The 14,221-nt window shown below is 43.8% G+C and overlaps 1 protein-coding gene across 10 annotated transcripts in view; it reads left to right on the top strand.

Moving 5' to 3' along the window:
* Positions 1-14,221, top strand: part of ZNF516 (zinc finger protein 516) — a 130,886-nt gene that overhangs the window by 93,687 nt on the left and 22,978 nt on the right. The window lies entirely within an intron of this gene.

Here is a 14,221-nt window from a genome sequence, read left to right on the forward strand (position 1 = left end):
GGAGGACTGGCTGGTACATCTCCAATACGCATGCAGTCCACCCTGAGTGGATTTCTTTGCCCATAGTCTGTCTGGATACTTGGCAGCTAGAACGATATTTTTGAAGACATTGCGAGTATTGCATGTGACTGTGTACTTTTTTTCCTCAGGTTTTAAAAGCAGTAGCCTTTTTATGCTTTTTAGTTGAGCCGTTTGTTGTGAGTGTGCGTGCATTCTATAAATCGTAACGTTGATAGACGTACATGAGCCAGACAATGAGGCCGTGCACTTCGCAGGCTGGCTCACGGCAGCGTGCAGGAGCCTTTACTGGAGGCTATTAGGGTGTAGGTTGGGCTCTTCCTGCTTTCATGTACAACCACGCTTTCTTCTTTTTCTGCATGGTATACTTACTGGACTAAATGCCAGACCCCTCTTTGTGTGGCCGAGGGAAGGCGAGGAGTTCCTAGACTCTGGGTCATCATGTAATGATCTAGTTCGACCAGTAGATGGCACTGTGGTCCCTCCCAACCAAAATCGTGCCCTGATTCCCTGGTGGGAAATTGCATGCGTGTGTCCTTGTGTGTGTATGTGTGCAAGTATGGCGGTGCGTGACTATGCATGCCTGCACATATGTGCGTGTAATTGTATTGTGACTGCTTGTGTGGGTGTGTACATGTACACACACCTGCAGTGTCATTCTGTACATATGTGCATGTGGTCGTACCTGACTGCATGGGTGGCTGACACGTGTGCATTTGTATGAGTGTGTATGTGTATGAGTGCATGCGTGGCTGCATGTGACTTCATGTATGTGCATTGCAACTGCAGGCACGGGTGTGCTGTGTGCACATGTGCATGGTGTGGCTGCACACGTGCACACATACGTGCATGTGCATATGGTCATGTATGCGTGGCTCATGGGTAGACAGCATTGTACATGTATGTATGTGTGTGTGCGTGTGTGCAGGTGAGGAGAGCAGGAATGGGACAGGCACAGGCATACTGCAGGTGGATGGCATGTACGTTTGTGTGCACATGTGCGTGTATGTGTGTGCATGCATGTGTGCGTGTATATATGTGCTGTGTGCATGTATATATGTGTGTATATGGGAATGCATGCATGTGCATGTCTATGCGTGCGTGTGTGTGTGTGCGTGCAGGTGAGGAGATCAGGAGCGAGTCAGGCACAGGCAGACAGCAGCGGAGAGGCCCTAGCTCAGGGCTGCTGTGCAGAATTCCCCTTTGGTCCAGTGTCTTTCCATCCAGCAGTTGGTGACTCAGCTAGAAATACTGATCATTAACCCACTCAAAAACTGTCTGTTTTTATATTTGGTGTGTGGCTCTTAGCTCTCTGAGTTAAACTCTGCCACCATAAGCACCTGGTTGTCTTCTATCCTTTGTGGTACCAACTGTGAGCTGCCAACACTGTAAGGGAAATGGTGTAATAAAGGGTAGATGCTCAGTAGATGGGTTTTTTTTGGGTCAGAGAGAGGAAACAGTGTGAGATGTTGAGCATAGTAAGTCATTGCTGTTTTTGAAAGGTGAGCGTAGGTAACCAAATTCAGACATTCAGATTGGTTGCAACTTTTCGGATTAAAATTTTATAATCAAGGATCTTCTGATTGGCCAGGTGTTGCCCCTGGGGTTCTTGGTGAGAACCCCTGGCCTCCCGGAGGCCATTGTATCCAGGGCCTCACCCTCACATGGATGGGGGTGCTAGTGGGCAGCAGGGAGACACAGTTAGAATGGGGACCCAGCAGTGTGAATGGCAAACCCTGGTGCTGCGGATCAACTTGGACTTGACTGCTGGAATGGACGGGAGGAACCTTCGAGGCCTCTAACGTGCAGCTCAGGGAGGTGACAGCTGTGTGTGGGCTTCACTGCGGTCAGTTCATGCATGTTGGTGTGATTATTTGAATTGTATCTACTTCCTCTGCTGGAGAATAAGCCCCATGAGGACAGCTGAAATCAGAAGAGAAATGGAAGTGGCTGATAAAATTATGAGATAAACAGCGAATACATTAATTTGTATTGATGACAGTGATACTCGTTAGCAAGTAGAAGTGACGGCTGGGATGTGACTCTTAAATCCCAGAGAAGCCTTCCCCACCTGCATGGATTCAAAGACCACCCCTCCACCCATAACCCCCATGCACGTGCACACATGCACACACACATGCTCACACATGTGTGCATGTGTGTGTACATGCGCGCGCACACGCACATTCACATGCATTCATCATTATCTAGAAAGTGCCTGCACAGAGCTGGTGCTGCTCAAAACCTGGTTTCTACATCACTCTCAATCTAGCTTCAGAGCCGATCACGTGTTCAAAAAATGAATCAGATATGCAGTGTGCGTGTGCTGTTTGCTGAATGAAAAACTCATGAAACAAAAGCAAGCAGAGAGTCAGGTGTATTTCCTGGCTTGGTGGCCCCTCACCTTTCCCCTAGATACTGCACTGGCCAACGGCTCTGGTTATACCTGGCTGCTCCCAGCAGCTCCCGGCCTTTCTTAGACAGCCTGGGGGGCCCAGGCAGTGGGCAAGGAGAGGCCAAGGGGTTGGGGCCAGGGTGGGGGGGGGTCTTGGAGAGGCTGGGAGACAGGTAGGAGGGTGGGGGGGAAGGCAAAGGGGCAGGAAGGGGGCGGGCAGGCCGGGGTGGGAGAGGGCAGGGGGGCCAGGCCAGCCCACCCCCTCTTAGTTCTCTAGGAGGATTTGGTGGGAAACAGCTCATACCACTTTAGCTTTAATTTTTTTTTTTTTTAAATTCATAGACTTAGGGCTACCACCTGGCCAACAAGTTCCTGGAAAACAGTCACAGAATACTATTTTGCAAATGCTTCCCAAACTAGAAATGATTAAAAAGTAAGTGTCATCTTGAGGGCTTTCCTGAGATTTTCTGAATGTCACTGTTAAATTGGGGCTTGTAATTCTCGCTATCTTGACTTACAAGTTTCAATTAGATAAATTGTAGGTGAGCTATAAATTCGGAGCAAACTGAAAATACACAGGAAGGGGATACAGCGATTTCCTTTTTAAAAAAATGTCGGGAAAATGAAAACTAAGGAGTGAAGAAGTTCCAGAGGGAGAAGGGCATATGGAGGCTTTTTTTTCCCTCCCATTTTAATGAAGGACACTGAATTATGATTCTTTGATAACAACTTAAAATTTATCGTGTGCCTTAGGAAGCCTGCCTGAAGTTCTAGAAGCACTTTAGCAAGGTGACGGGGAAAGAGCTGCTTCAATTATTAAATAGACCGGAAAGTAAGCCTTCTCTGCACTGAGTGTGTGTGGTGGAGTGCATTTTGGGGATTTAGTATTTATATAATAGTTTGAACTTTTCACGTGAGCGATACAGAAGGTCTCTGTCTTTTATATACGTTTATAGGTGGATAACTGTAAAATGCTGGAAGGTGGCTTTGCCCAGGTGTCTGGTGTGGGTCAGAGTGTTAATTAGCATTCTCTTTGAATACCTCTCTCTGTTTGTAGCTTTATAGTTCACACTAACCAGTAACCAGCTGCCGTGGAGTGGGCTCAGACTCACGGCGACCCTGTGGACAACAGAACGAAATGTTGCCCTGTTCTTACCACCTTTACGATTATTGTTTGAGTCTGTTGTTGTGGCTGCCGTGTATTTTGAGTGCTTTCCAACCTAGGGGGCTCATCTTCTACAGTTGTATCAGACTGTGTTCTGTTGTGATCCGTGAGGATTTCATTGGAGGATTTTCAGAAGTAGGTTACCAGGCGTTCTTAAACTAGTCTGTCATAGTCTGGAAACTCCACGGAAACCTGTCCACCATGGGTGACCCTGCTGGTATTTGAAATATTGTTGGCGTAGCTTCCAGGATCAGAGCAACATGCAAGCCACCACAGGACCACAGACTGACAGGTTGGTACTGGTCTTAGAACATACCTGTACTTTAACTTTGAAAAGAGTTACCTTGAAGCCAAGGTAAAAATACTTATTTTTTTTTTAAAGCCAGTTCTTAAATTACTGGAATTATTTTTAAGTAATTACTAAATTACTAAAATATCAGTCAATTACTGAATTGTTTTATAGACTAAGCTTTCAAAAGGCATTTGAAGGGACTGTAATAGTGTCGGAATCAACACTATTATTAACTAACAACGCTATAGTGTAATTCTCCAAAGACTGAGGCACATAGAGCTGTAATTTCATTTAAATGTGATTCTGACAGATGATTCAGGTATGCCAGGAATTTAAAGCCCTCCACATTTTTGCCCTATGGAAATATTGATGAATACTCAGAGAAATACAGGATGCTTTAAGATGTTTTGATGAAATACTTTTCATCAAAACAACGTATTGCTCTTACTAATGCGACTAACGAAACGATAAGGCACGTTTCATAAGAATTGTACATTTCTGTGTGGACAGACCTTTAAACAAAGTTCTTGGTGTACACGTCTTGCTAATAAATACCTGCTGTTCATAAGTAGATGACTGTCGAGTGCTTTTGTAAAATCCTGGGACCACACATGTAGCCCAGGGACAAGCGGAAGTGGGTTATACATTGTGAACAGGTACCATCTAGTGGTCATTTTCATGCATTGCGTCTAGGGTCCCTGGCACCCAAAGCCAGGAATGCCACAATTTTCGTCTGTTGCATTGTGGACACAGGCTGTCTGTGTTGTGAAATGGCCTTATCCTGCACACCGACCCGAGTTTAAATCTGATGGTGATACTGAAAAGTGACAGATTTGTTCATTCTTCTGGCAGTCCATGGTATATTCGGTATTCTTCAACACCGTAATTCAGAGGCATCAAGTCTTCAGTCTTCTTTATTCATTGTGCAGCTTTCAGGTACACATGAGGCAATTGAAAATACCATGGCTTGGGTCAGGTACATCTTCATCTTCAAAGTGACATCTTTGCTTTTTAACACTTGAAAGAGGTCTTTTGCTTCTGATTTGTCTACTGCAATACGTTGTTTGATTTCTTGACTGTCCTTGCCATGGGCGTTGATTATGGATTCAGGTAAAATGAAATCTTTGACAACTTCACTGTTTTCTTTGTTAATCGTGTTGTTGCTTACTGGCCCAGTTGTGAACATTTTTGTTTTCTTTATGTTGAGGTGTAATCCATACAGAAGTCTTTGGTCTTCATCAGTAAGTGCTTCAAGTCTTCTTCATTTTCAGCAAGCAAGGTTGTGTCATCTGCATAACGGAGGTTGTTAATGAGTCTTCCTCCCATCCTGATGCCAAGTTCTTCATATAGTCCAGCTTCTTGGATTATTTGCTCAGCATACAGATGGAATAAGTATGGTGAAAGGATACAACCCTGGTGCACACCTGTCTTGGAAGTACAGCCAGAATGCTCCTTAAAAGCGAGGATGGTGAGACTTCGTCTCATGTGCTTTGGACATGTTATCAGAACGGATTCGCTCCTGGGGAGGGATATCATGCTTGGTAAAGTTAGAGGGTCAGCAAAAAAGAGGAAGACCCTCAGTGAGATGGATTGACAGTGGCCGCAACCATTATGAGAATAGCACAAGACCAGGCAGTGTTTCCTTCTGTTTTACATAGGGTCACTGTGAGTCAGAACTGACTTGAGGGTACCTAACCACAACGATGGCAACATGATTAAAAAAAAAAAAAAATCCTGACTTTTAAAACAAGGATTCCTATGTAAATGCATTGAATTTGGACTTCTTTTTTTCTGTTCTTTTTTTTTTGATAATTAAACATTGCAACAGAAAAACTTTTAAACCACATAAATGGTTTAAAATTTAAAAATCATTTTTATGTTCAAGAATGTGTACAGGGTTACGTGTCCTCCAAAGTCTTATTCAATCTCTTAAAACACATCTTGTGAAAGAAAAACACAGGTGGTTTAAGGCGGCTGAGTGCATTCTTTGTAATGCTTGGTGAGAGATTGTAGTTTCTACGCCTTAAGAAAGCAGCACAATTGGAGGATAATGCAAAAAAAGTATTATGTGCTAATTTATTTTTTGCGTTTCCTTTCCTTGTCCTTCCTTATAGACATAGGAGCCCTGGTGGCAGTGGTTAAGCACTCAGCTGCTAATTGAAAGGATGGTGGTTTGAACACACCCAGCAGCTCCGAGGGAGAAAAACCTGGCTATCTGCTCCGGTAAAGATTACAGCCTAGAAAACCCTATGGGGCAGTTCTACTCTGTCACACGGGGTCACTGTGAGTCGAAAATTGATGGCACCCAAAATCAACAACAACATTAACATTTTAAAATGCAGAAGTGATTTAAGTGCCTTCTTTTGAGCCCTGCTGGCACAGGTGTTAAGAGCTACAGCTGCTAACCAAAAGGTTGGCAGCTCGAATCCACCAGCCGCTCCTTGGAAACTCTCTAGGGCAGTTCTCCTCTGTCCTGTAGCGTCACTATGAGTCTGAATCAACTCAACAGCAATGGGTTTTGGTGTTTTTTCTCCAATTACTTCCACTATTCTTCAGCAGTTCAAATCCACCAGGTGCCCTTTGGAAACTCTGTGGGGGCAGTTCTACTCTGTTCTTTAGTGTTGCTATGCTATGAGTCAAAATCGACTCAAAGGCGATTGGTTTGGCTTTTTTTTTTTGGTTTTCTTTATAAGATTCAATTTGCTGTCTTTTTACATGAGTGCTAGCATCTTATTCAACAAGTTGGATCATCCAAGGAAAGAAAGGTATGTGTTAGGTAGTCTGATGCTTTTTTTTTTTTTTTACCAGCTTAGAAAACATGGATTTATAAATGGGACTGTTGTCACTTCATCCAAATATGGTTTGTGAAGTTTTGTTTAATGATTTCTTTTTTTGTATTTCTTTGCATTTTCTTGAGTGGCCAAAATTTAGTTTGCCATTAAAATTTGGGGGAAAAGCAGGGTGTATAAATTACATAGTAGGAATGAAAATAGTCTTTTGAGTTCTGTTCACTTTAGCAAGGGTTTGATTAAAAAAAAAAAGAACTCAAGTTACAAGTTTTATGACTGAGTCAACGGGGGAAGTTAGTGAATTCCAGATTTCTAGAAGGTGATTACGTTTTATGACGGGACAAACTACTCCTTAGTAACAGAAAGCTGTGGGTGAAAACCAGAGGTGTTTGGTTAACCTTTAAAGTGTTGATCTTGTACTTCCTGAATTGAACAGTCTTTGAAAAGTTTCTCTCCCAAATTCTAAGCTTTAAATTTTCTCACGTAACATGGCTAATTTGTGTAGTCAGAAATCCCTGTATTTAATTTGGAACCATATTTCTTCAGTTACCAAAATACGGCTTCCAAAGTGTGAAGATATTTACATATTTCTCCATAAACGCAAGTAACTTACAGTTTTGCAAGTTATTTATGTTAATAGAGTATCATTTAAAATGGAGACTTTTGTGAACTCAGTCCTACAGAAGAGGTAGGATGAGCCATGTAGAATATAAAATAGACGTTCAGTTACAAAGAAATTTAAAAATATATTATTAGGTTATCACAGTAGTTTCCTTGTCGTTAGACTTTTTTTTTTTTGTAGTTCACATTGCATGCATGATGATATATATGAGGAAGCTTTAAAACCCTTCTTTAAACTTTTTTGACTAAAGGACTCAAGTGTCCCAGGTAGATACTGGACAACTGGCAGTTAAATTTTCAAATTATTCTATATGAAAAACCAACGTTGTCCTTTTATGAAGAGTGAAATGCAAACCCAGCTGGTTATTTTCACTTTGCATGGAGATGATGCCTGGGTCACCCTCCAAGCCCCACCCTGCCCCGTGCCTCTGGAAATGCTTCCTGGTTCTTGTTTCTTGCTCTGACCCTCTTAGCTAGGGAACTTGTTAATATGCACTCCTCTGCCCTCCTGTGTAACAGAAATACAAAGTTTGTCTTTGTCTTTTGGTGATTTTCCCTTATTTTTCCAGAAGGAGAACTTCCAGATTAAACCAGCCTGTGACGCTGTCTCCAGCAGTTTTTTGCTTCCTTTGCGTAGAAAGCTGAGATCTTGCTTTTCAGTTGAAAAGCCGCATGTATGTTACAGTGAAATCTTTCTCTCCAGTATTTCCTGCGTTCTACCCCCAATCCTCCGCCTGCACCTCATGTGTCAGCCGAGAGATATATCTTCATCCCATTTCATTGAGAAGCAGTTGTTTCTAAGATTCTTTGAGCGCGAATATCTTGCCAGGGACTATTTTTTTCCCCAGACACTCTTGGGATTTTCTCTTCCTTAATTCCTTGCATTTCATTGTCTTAGTAACTCCCAAGTTTCAGCTAAATCTTGATGCCGAATTGTTCTTGTTTGTCTCAAAACATCTTACCTTTGTTCTGCCCAAAATCCTTTTTGCTTACCAGTTTCCCCTTTTTAAGTGGGATTAAAAATTACAAAAGAAGAATCTTCTGAGTGGCACTATTTAAAAACTGATGTTCTCGCACCGAGGTTTTGGTGACTAGTAATATTTGTTGTAAAAGTTGCTAGAAATTCACGAATATTAAAATTAACCACAGAAATCCTCACATCAGTTTTACTATAATAGTTTGTAATTGTGAGACGTCTTCACACTTACAGTGCTTTGGATATTTTATCTTTGGAGGAGAGTTGCCATAAACTCTCTAAAATCATGAATATAATTTGGATGTAGGCTTTGCCCTATTGTATCCCAAGTACCTATTCACTTGTCCCTCTGCCCTCTACACACTTCTGTGGGATTCCTTTTGTAGGTCTTTTCAATAAAAAGGGATGGAGTGGTGGGGCGGGGTAAGGGGGGTGGGGAGTGAAGACTGTCTCATAATTACAGCTGCTGAGATGAGAGGGAAACCCTGGTGGCATAGTGGTTAAGTGCTACTGCTGCTAACCAAAAGGTCAGCAGTTGGAATCCACCAGGCGCTCCTTGGAAACTATACGGCAGTTCTGCTGTGTCCTATAGGGTCGTCATGAGTTGAAATAGCCTCGACGGCAATGGGTTTTGGGATGGATTTTAAGAGACTGAGGCAGTTAATCGAATCTCACACTTGAGGTTGTACACAGACCACTTGCTGGATCAGGAGGGGGCATCTCTTCCTAATTTTATTTGCAGCTTCACCTAAGTTCCTGCGGGTGGAGGGCTGGTTCTTTGCGGTGGGAGAGAAGCTGGGCAGAACCTCAATTTCACATCTCCAGATGACTGGCCCCTGGAAGACAGACTGGGTGGACGTCACCATGTGAACAAGTGGCACAGTGTGGCAAGTGGTGCTTGTTAGCTGCCATCAAGTTGATCCCTGACTCATGGCAACCCCTGCACATTGTGATCAGACCATTGTGCTCCATAGGATCGTCATTGGCCGATTTTCGGAAGTAGGTTGCCAGGCCTTTCTTCCTAGCCTGTCATAGTGTGGAAGCTCCACTGGAACCTGTTCAGCATTATAGCAACATGTGAGCCTCTACTGCCAGATGGGTTGTGGCTGTGCTTGAGGTGCATAGTCTGGGAATTGAACCAGGTACCCTCATGGAAGGCAAGGATTCTACCACGGAACACAACTGCACACACCTCGTTTTGGTGAGAGGGGCCCATTTCCAGAATTGCATGACCTTAGAGTCCCCTGGAGTCCACTCTGAAGATCGGGAACACTGGCTACAGGTAGGAAGCTTGATGTTCTACCAGGTCCAGTGCAGTTGCCTTTCCCGACCCATCCACGTGAGCTACATTTTATAAAAAGATATTCTACCATGGGGTCTGCTTTCCCCTAGCCGTTACTGCACAGGGTCACCTGAGGAGGAAGGCGCAGCCAGCAGCCTCGCGATCGCAGTCATGCTGGCGTCACACTGGTCTGCAGCATTTCCACCTCTGGGGTCCCTGCAGAGGGGTGGTATCTGCACAGTCCCTCTGTCTTAGCTGGGAATGAGGATATCTTTTACTTTCCTTTTCCAGATCTAGGCCACATTAAAACATTCATTACAAACTATTTAAAAAAAAAAAAAAATCACCGTGGTAAAATATAACAAAAACTTTGCCGTTTTAGCCACTTGTAAGGGAAAAATTTAGTGACATTTTTACATTCACTGTTTTTTTTTTTTTTTATGTTGTGTAGCCATCACCACTATCTCTTTCCACACGTTTTTCATTCTCCTGAATAGAAACTCTGTGCCCATTAAGCAGTAATTCTGTTTCCCCCTCGTAACTGTGAATCTACTTTGTGTCCCTATGGATCGGCCTGTTCTAGAGAGTTCACGTGAGTGGGATCTTACAGTGTTTGCCCTTTTGTATCTGAATTGTTTGATTCAACATAATGTTTTCACGGTCCATCCATGTCATAGCATGTATCAGAACTTCATCTGTCTTTATGGCTTAATAACCTTCCATTTTATGGATAGAACACATTTTGCTGATCCATTCATCTGTTGATGGACTTTTGGTTTTTTTCCACCTTTTGGCTATTGTGAATAGCGCTGCAGTGAACACTACTGTACAAGTATCTGAATCCCTGCTTTCAATTCTTTTGGGCGTATACTTAGGAGTGGAATTGCTGGATGTAGGGTGACTGTGTTTAACTTTTCATTACAAAATCTTTCATTCTTTATTTTCTAAAAGGCACAGTCTAAGGGAACCCTAGAAAATGGGACACCTGGTCCATTTAAGAGCTAGCAGATCAAGTTGGCCGTGTTGATTTTATTGAGTGTTAATGTGCCATTTCACTGTCCAGCTGATAGCACAGGTCAGATCTGGCCAGTTACATACCTGTTGAGCTCACCACGTCTTCTCCAAGACCAGGTTCTTTGTCATCTTTCACTGTGTGGAGGGCCTGGGAAGAAGCACATTTGCACATTCACTTTAAGATGTGCTTGACCTGACCTGAGTGTATTAAATGGACCTGAGAGGTACTTGCGGAGCTGTTCTCTTTTCAGCTTTTCTGATTTGCTAGTGGTTCACCCCAGCATGTCCTGAGTCCCAGGAAGAGAGTCTGCTGCAGTAGTCTGCTCCAGGCCCTTGGGGTGCCAGGCAGTGGTCCATGGAATCCATCCCAAGGGCAGTGGGCATACGACCAGCATTGGGGAGACTCTCCAATCGTGATTCAGAAATCCAGAATGTTGTAGGGTGCTCCTGTGAAGATTACAGACTGGAAAACCCTATGGAACAGTTCTCCTCTGTCACACGGGGTTGCTATGATTTGAAATGGCTTGACAGCACCCAACAGGTCCCTCTCTCTCTCTCTATATGTGTATATACACACACATACGTATAAGGAATCCTGGTGGCGCCCTAAGAGTTCATTTGCTTACCAAAAGGTTGGTAGTTCGAATTCACCAGCCACTCATTGGAAACCCTGTGGGGCAGTTCTACTCTGTAGAGAGAGAGATGACACATGCACCACTGAAGGTGGTTGATTTGCTTCAAGGAACTGGCTCACAAAAATGTGAGTGGCTAGTAAGTTCCCAAATCCATAGGTCAGATAACGGTCCCCAAATCTGTAGGTCAGGTAACAGAAGAGTGAAGAGAGTTCTGCCAAAATATCTATTTATAGGCAGCAGAACACATCCTAGGGAAACTGCCTTCTCAACTGATGATGCATTATATTAGATGACATCACAGAAGGTGACCTGCTCTACCCAAGGCCGATGATCTAATCACATCTAACTACCCATGACAGCAGCTAGACTAGTGTTTGGCCAAACCATGGGGAACCGTGGTGTAGTCAAGTTGACACATAAAATTAACCATCAGATTGCCCATTTCCAAGGAGCCCTGGTGGTGTAACAGTTAAGCGCTCAACTACTAACCAAAAAAGGTTGGTGATCTGAATCCACTGGCAGCTCCACTGGAGAAGAGACCTGACGGTCTGCTCCAGTAAAGATTACATCCCAGGAAACCCTATGGGGCACCTCTATTCTGTCACATGGGGTCTCTGTGAGTCAGAATCAACGTGACAGCATACAACCAGCACCCTATTTTCATTTGTCTCCCCAAACTTAGTAGGTCATCAGCAGTTCCATCTTTGTGTTGTTGCTGGTATCCTCTGGTGACAGCTCCTGGTGACACGTGACCACGTTCCCCCCACCCCACCTCCTGCCCAAGGACTGTCTTGATATCCCATGGGAGCCTTTTGTCGACACCCTCCCCATCAATCAGTAACTTACTATTTTGTGTCTCAGTCAGAAGTACTGGTTGTCCCACCATGTTGCTTTATGACCCTTTCTTGGGGCATAAAATGTGGGGACTTGGCCACATGGGTTTTGGAAACCCTAGATATGGGGTGCTGCACTGCTGCTCATGGCCTCCTTGCTTCAATTTCAGATTCTACTACAAGTTTTCATATATTTTTATTTTTTTAACATGGGAAGAGTTAGATGTTTCCCCCAAGATACTACTCCCTTTAAAAAATTAAAAGTGAATTTCACATGCTGAGCATTCAGGCTACATTGGACAAAGGTGTAAGCCTCTCCTTCTGGGTTTAATTTCAGGTTCAGTACACAACTGGCATCGGCAGAGCATGCTAGGACCACCCACTCTTTCGCTTTGGGAGTAATCGTGGGGTCCGTGTGTAATGGATACGTAACCAGTTGAGGTTGAATTGACCCCGACTCATGGCGACCCTATGTCAGAGTAGAACTGTGCTTCATGGGGTTTTCAGTGGCTGATTTTTTGGAATTAGATTGCCATGCTTTTCTTCTGAGGCGCTTCTGGATGGATTCAAACCTCCAGACTTTTGGTTAGTAGCTGAGCATGTTAACTGTTGGCATTACCCAGGGACTCCTCTTCCTATCAACAGATAAATATGCCTGACTTTATTTCCATGTTAGCTTTTTAGAGCGGGTATGAACCCAACAACTTGCTCCTCCTTTGTCTCACCTCCGCACCCAGTCTGTGAGGCACATTTGTTTCTGCGGATATAATCTTTTAAAATGGTTTGTGGAGGCTCATTAGCTACATACTAATTGGAAACGAATATTTATTATTGTGCCCCTTCAGTTCCCTGTAAATTTATCCTGTGAAGGAAGCTTGTCCTGCTTTGATGAAGATCCCTTCTGAATAGATTTTTTTATATATCATTTTGATGGGATTCCTGTGTCTTAACTCCAAAAAATTCCTTAGAGAATTTTTAAAGAATGTTCTGAGTCAGTAGATGCCTACATTCTACTGAATGTTAAAATCTCTACACACCTTCTTTAAAAGAAAGTCATGTCAGGCATTCTCAGGAGAGATGGCATCACCTTTTCCTCCTCTGTGTCTTACAGCACGCGTGAGACACACCCCTGAGGGCATAGAGTAGCCTGGAGATGGTGGGCAGCAGAAAGAGATACAGATGCAGTTGTGGTCAGTGCAGCGTGTCTCATGTCCTGTCACGCTGAGGGTCTAACATATCCAGAAACATTTGAACACTTCCTAAATTATGATTTCTGGGTAGAAACAAACCCCTGTAGTCTGATTTGGGGAAACATAAACTCTCATCTCTGCAAGGCCAGCGAGTTCGGCCTAGACTTGTGGGGGTGGTGGGGGGAGGGAGGGGGTTCACCTGGGTCTCTGTGCTGTCCTGCAGCACAGAGGCTCAGTCACACCCAGCCTTGCCGTGACACGCTTTCCTGTGATAGGGACACACACAGGCTCTCTGCATAAGTCACGACGCAGGTCCCTGCCTCAGGGTCTTGAAAGGTCTGGGGCCATCTCTGTGCTCTTGTTTCCTGCATACAACCTGTGGGGGCAGGTACAGAAATGAAGAGCTTGTCTTGCTCTGCCTCACGGGGCCTCTGAAGGCGGTTTCTAGAGGCCAGGTTTGGACTTTGGATCTTTGAAGACAGATTCAACCAGGGCCGTGACTGGGCTAGTTAAAGCTAGTACTGTAGTCCAGGCATTTTGGGGGCAGGTGATGGGATACTTTGGATGGAGAAGCTATTTTCCAATCCTCTCTGCCCAGTACCAGCTTTGTGACCCTGGGTTGGCTGCTTACCTTTTCTGAGTTTCCTACCTTGAAATGATCAGGTGATTGGGGAGCTCTTGCCTTTCCTCTCAAATAATGAGATCACACATTTGAAATACCTTTGAAAATTGTGCAAAGCCTTATACTGTTACAAAGAATTAAGTTGTTTTCCTGGCTTTTAATATAACTAGTTACCTTCTGTTAAGTAGAAATAATGTAGTGACTCGTATCTTCATGTGCAGCTACTGTATATTTTTCTGTACTGTTTTGTGGGTCATATTATTCTATGGAATAAAGAAATTCCACCCCAGACATCCTCATATGGCTCTTAAGTTTGGTTTGCGCTTAATGGGGGCGTGTTAAGAGCAAAGCAAACTCAAGAGCTGTGTTCTTTTCCTGAAGATGGGGTG

This window comes from Loxodonta africana, chromosome 11 (assembly GCF_030014295.1).
Source record: "Loxodonta africana isolate mLoxAfr1 chromosome 11, mLoxAfr1.hap2, whole genome shotgun sequence".
Taxonomy (NCBI): domain Eukaryota; kingdom Metazoa; phylum Chordata; class Mammalia; order Proboscidea; family Elephantidae; genus Loxodonta; species Loxodonta africana.